The sequence below is a fragment of the Mastomys coucha genome, unplaced genomic scaffold (genome assembly GCF_008632895.1).
Source record: "Mastomys coucha isolate ucsf_1 unplaced genomic scaffold, UCSF_Mcou_1 pScaffold3, whole genome shotgun sequence".
NCBI classification, from domain to species: Eukaryota; Metazoa; Chordata; class Mammalia; order Rodentia; family Muridae; genus Mastomys; species Mastomys coucha.
In genome coordinates, this window is record NW_022196909.1 from 50,777,904 (window position 1) to 50,783,460 (window position 5,557).

Here is a 5,557-nt window from a genome sequence, read left to right on the forward strand (position 1 = left end):
CCGCTGCCCCCGCTGCCCCCGCTGCCGCCGCCTCGCGCCTTGCCCGGCCGCTGCTGCCGCTCCAGCCACTCCCGGACGGACCAGCCAGTAACAATTTTAATGTGTTCACTTTCTCTCGCCCTCAGAGAAGTGCAGATTAAAATTACTTTGAGGGGATTGGAGGCTTTGTTTCTTTTGCACAGGACCCGGGTTGAATGCACTGTATATAACTTCAACTCAGGGAATATAATGCCATCTTCTCAGCCTAGACACCAGGGACTCATCTGGTGCACATGCAAACGTGCAGGCAAAACACTCATACACATAAAATAATAAAATAAAAATGAAATGTAAAGACACCATTGGAGGGCTGGAGAGATGGCTCAGCTGGTTAAGAGCACTGACTGCTCTTCCGAAGATTCTGAGTTCAAATCCCAGCAACCACAAGCTGGATCACAACCATGTGTAAAGAGATCTGACGCCCTCTTCTAGAGCATCTGAAGACAGCTACAGTGTACTCACATATAATAATTAAATAAATCTAAAAAAACATAAATAAATAAATAAACAAAGAACACCATTGGAGCTAGCACCTCAGCCCAGTCAGAATGTCTGTCATCAACAATCTGACAACAAATGATGTGAAGGATGTGGACAGAGAGGACCCTATTCACTGTTGGGATGCTGCAAGTTAGTACAGCCATGTGGAAACCATTTCTCAACAATTAGAAATACAAGGACCACATGACCCTGCTAAGGTACTCCTGGGCATAACTGAGACAACTCAACTGTCGACCTACTTCCACCCTGTGGTTATTGCTGCTTCATCCTCTAGGGAAACAATTGGAGCCAACCCAGGTGTGCACCAACAGTTGAATGGATAATGAAAATATGATATACAAACAAAATAGAAGACCATTCATGTGTAATGATGCAATCACAAATAACTTAGGAAAATGGATGAACTTAGCATATATAATAGTAATCAAGGTCACCCAAGCTCAGGAAGAAAACTACTTAGTCTTCATGTGTGGGATATAGCCAACAACATATGTGTTTACATAAGCAAGTGTGCATATGTGTAGAGTTTAACATCACCAAAAGACAACAAGAAAGGTAAATATTGGGAGGTGATAAGAGACTGAAGGCAGGTAATCACCTTGAGCTATGAAACAGGATAAGGAGCTGATTGTTTTCTAGTTCTAACTGCAATGGATTTTCTTTCTTTCCTTCTTTCTTTCTTTCTTTTTCTTTGCCTGTTGGTGCTGGGTTTATATTTGATAATTCAAAGTGAATCTCCACAGGTTCAGAATGAGTAGTCTAACTGGATAGAAATTCACTGAGATATATAGCCTCTGTTCTGGTTAATTTCAGTGTGTGAAATTTTTTTTGTCTTTTTTGTTTTGTTCTTTCTTTCTCTTTTTCTTTCTTTCTTCCTTCCTTCCTTCCTTCCTCCCTTCCTTCCTTCCTTCCTTCCTTCCTTTCTTTCTTTCTCTTTTTTTCCAGACAGGGATTCTCTGTATAGGCCTGGCTGCCCTGGAACTCACTCTGTAGACCAGGCTCACCTCAGAAATCCACCTGCCTCTGCCTCCCAAGTGCTGGGATTAAAGGTGTGCACCACCACTCCTGGCTTTTTTGTCATTTTTTTAAAGATAAAAAAATTTTAAAAAGAAGGGACAGGGGCATCACCCTAGCTGAGGGTTTCTTCTTCCCCAGGACTGAGGGCAGAGGGAGGAGCTGCCCGCGGCCCCCCTGCACCTGTGCGCAGTAGCATCCCCTTCCTGCGCTCCAGGAATCTGCAATTCACTTCATGCAAGTAGACCCTGTATCACTATGCTGCCCTGTCCACTGCTGTCCATGTATTCGGGTCTTTGTTCAGGGCAATGTAATCTCTGCCTTTGTATGTATACTGCCCATTTCTGCTGAGGACGCTCCTGTTCAACCCTACATCAGCATAAACAGGAAAGTGTGAGAGCCTCCTGGACCCGCGGTCAGCCCCAACTGTCCATCTTTCCTTAGGAATCCCCTAAACTGAAAGTGAAAGTGGGTGCCAGGTCTTGGGTCCCAACAGGTCCCACAAATTCCAGGAGTTCCTAGGACTTGGAACTCTCTGGCCTTCCTGTTGGGATGAAGAAGGGTCATGACCTCCCTAGCTCATGCTGAGGATCATGGTCCTCAGGTTCATTCACAAATCTGCTAGTTGCCCTTGGTGCCCTGTGTCTGCTGCTCCCAATACTCCAGCCCCTCTTGCTGCACCCACATCGTGTGTGCTTCATATTTTGAAAATAAACCCACACACCTATGGACACTTGAGTTTTGACAAAGAAGGCAAAACCATACGATGGGGGTGGGGGGAAGAAAGTATCTTCAACAAATGGCCCTGGTTTAACTGAATGTCTATATGTAGAAGAATGCAAATAGATTCATATCACTCTGCACAAAATTCAAGCCCAAGTGGATCAAAGACCTCAACATATATATAAAATAAATAAATAAATCTTAAAAAAAAAAAAAGACAAAGATGTGCTTGAAGACAAATGGAGAAGCAGCAACTCAGAGAGGGAGCCTTGGTTATTTTCCCCTCCTAAGACCTTCTCTGAGCTGTCTGGAGAGAAGGCTGAGCCAATCTCTGGTAATGGGTAAAGAAACCCAGGACTTCTGTCCTCCTCCTATAGGCAAGAGAGAGAGAGAGAGAGGGAGAGGGCTGGACTATTCTGCAAGGTGGAGATAGAGAGAGAGAGAGAGAGAGAGAGAGAGAGAGAGAGAGAGAGAGAGAGAGAGAGAGAAAGAGAGAGACAGAGACAGAGAGAGACAGAGAGACAGAGAGAGACAGAGAGACAGAGAGACAGAGAGAGGGAGAGGGCTGGACCATTCTGCAAGGTGGAGAGAGAGAGAGACAGAGACAGAGAGAGACAGAGACAGACACACAGAGAGACAGAGAGACAGAGACAGAGAGAGTGCACAAGAGCGCTGGACAATTCTGTGAAGTGGAGAGGACAACCAGTGAGTCATCTAAGACTCTATGATCAGGAATGAGATAAAACTGTCCACTCTCCACTCTCTTACTTGAATAGCTATCTCAATTAGAGAAAAGAAAAGCATTAAAGTAGGAAAGGAAGAAGTCACATTATCTCTTATTCCAGACAAAATGATCCTGTAACTTTTCCAGTTCCAGTTGAGACCACAGGGAAACTCTTGGACCTAATAAATAAACCCTTATTGTTTCAGCACACAAGAATCCATAGTATAAAGTAGCCTTCATTTATACAACCGTGTATTCTCAGAGAAGGACCTTAGGAGAAACATGCCATTCTAAGTGACTCCCCAGAAGTAAGCACTTAGGGATTTATCTAAACAAGGAAATAGGAGAACTCTACAATGGAAACTTCACTTCAGGGTAAAGGACAACAGAGGGCAGTGTTAGACGCTGGACAGAAAACCCATGCTCCTGGACTACCAGAGGTAAGATTGTGAAAGTGGCCATTCTATCAAAATGTAATGCACTAACCTACAGATTTAATGCACTACTATCAAAATCTTAATTCATTTCATAGGTTTAGAAAGAAAAATACAAAAGACTATGAGCAGCCAAACAACCTTAAGGAGTAAGAACTGGAGGTGTTGCAATCCCAACCTCAGATTTTACTGCAGAGCTGTAGTGACCAGAACCGCCTGGAACTGGCATAAAATAGACAGGAAAATCAAAGGCATAGGATAGAGGTCCTGAAGTGTCAAAGCTATGCATAATCAATTTTCTATTTTTCTCTTCTCTTTCTTTTCTTTTTTTTCTTTTTTCTTTTCTTCCTTCCTTTCTTTTTTTCTTTTTTCTTTTTTTTTGAGTCAGGGTTTTTCTGTATAGCTCTGGCTGTCCTGGTACTCACTCTGTAGACCAGGCTGGCCTCAGACTCAGAAATCTGCCTGCCTCTGCCTCCCAAGTGCTGGGATTAAAGGCATGCACCACCATAATCAATTTTCAACAAAAAATGTACATTGGAGCAGAGCTGATGCTGCGACATAGGGTTATGAAGACGAACTTAGATTCTCACCTTTTACCTTGCACAAAAGAAAACTCAAAATTCAGCAGAGACCTTGGTCGATCTTCATAGGTTCAAAATGCCTACTCTAACTTTGATCTGGCTAATTTCCTTATGTGGTTTTTTAATATTTATTTATTTTATGTATATAAGCACACTGTCGCTCTCCTCAGACACAGCAGAAGAGGGCATCAGATCCCATTACAGATGGTTGTGAGCCACCATGTGGTTGCTGGGATTTGAACTCAGGACCTCTGGAAGAGCAGTCAGTGCTCTTAACCCCTGAGCCATCTCCCCAGCCCCCTTATGTGGTTCTTTTGCCACTTTTAAAAAAAACAATATTTAAAAAATTCCAAACAAGATGAGATGGGCGGATATTACAGCGGATACTTTTCTTCTTTCTCATAACTAAGCCCGAGTTCAAGGGTAGCTGCAGTGGTTACCTGTGCGCTACTGTGTCTCCTTCCTCTTCTTCCTTCTTCCTCTATTCCCTCCAGATTGGCCTTCTGTCTCTCTGTCTTATCACTTGCCAATCTGTCCGCTGCCACCCACAATTCAGGTCTTCCTTGAGGGCGATGTAATCTGGCTGTCCAAGGCGAACTACATGAACCCGCTGAGGAGGCTCCGGTCAGACCGCACGTCACAACCAAATGTACACTGGATCCTGTGAGGGCCTCCGAGGTCAGCCCTGCCCCGCCATCCTTCCTTAGGAATCCTCTCAACTGAAAGTGAACGTGGGTCTCCGCGGGTCGGACAGGTTGTGGGAAACCTCGGACAGGGTCACTCCTGTCCATAGTGAATGAAACAGAGGGATCATGACCTCCTACTCGAGGTCACTCATTGCCCTCGCTCTGGTTGTAGCAGCTAAGCAGGGCCCTCAGTTCCACTCTGAGCGACTGCTCCTAAATCCGGACATTTTGTGTCTCCCATTCCCATTACTCTGGACTCTGCCCCCCCCCCCCCCCCCCCCCCCCCCCCCCCAGCGCGTGCGGCTCCATCCTCCCAGTTTCCACGTCGGTGTCAAAGCGAAAGAACTGCGTTGTTGTTCACGTAGTCCACAATGATGAACCCGGGCTCCCCGAGGCCGGGCCGGGACACGGCGATGTGGAAATACTGTAGCTAGTGTGAGCCTTGGGGGCGGCGCGCCGTGAGATCCCAACCCCCTCCCGGGACCCCAGGCGGGTGCGTGGGCCTGCAGGGGCCAGGACGCCGGGCTCAGGACGCAGGTGGAGAAGGGGCGGAGGGTCCGGTGGACGACGCGGGGACCTGGCTTCCCTGGGGCCGCCTCTGCTTTTCCCCACAGAGATGACCCGCACTCACCTCGTGAGTCTGGGTCGGGGCTAGGGTGGTCGCCAAGCAGCAGGAGCGGTATGCACTACTCCATCAGGCAGATCTGGAGATGCAGGGCACCTTTGATTACAGCGGATCAGTGCAGACTTTACATGTGTTTGTGGCGACCATGGTTGTTGTTTTTTTCAGGATCTCACTGACCAATTGGGATGATAATTGCCAAGTAGTCATCAGTGTCAGGGCAGAAAGACCTC

General features: G+C 46.4%; 2 pseudogenes; one reads left to right on the forward strand and one right to left on the reverse strand.

Annotated features, from left to right (window-relative positions):
• Positions 1-5,557, reverse strand: part of LOC116074442 — a 41,463-nt pseudogene that overhangs the window by 4,863 nt on the left and 31,043 nt on the right.
• Positions 3,422-5,557, forward strand: part of LOC116075382 — a 4,272-nt pseudogene continuing 2,136 nt past the window's right edge.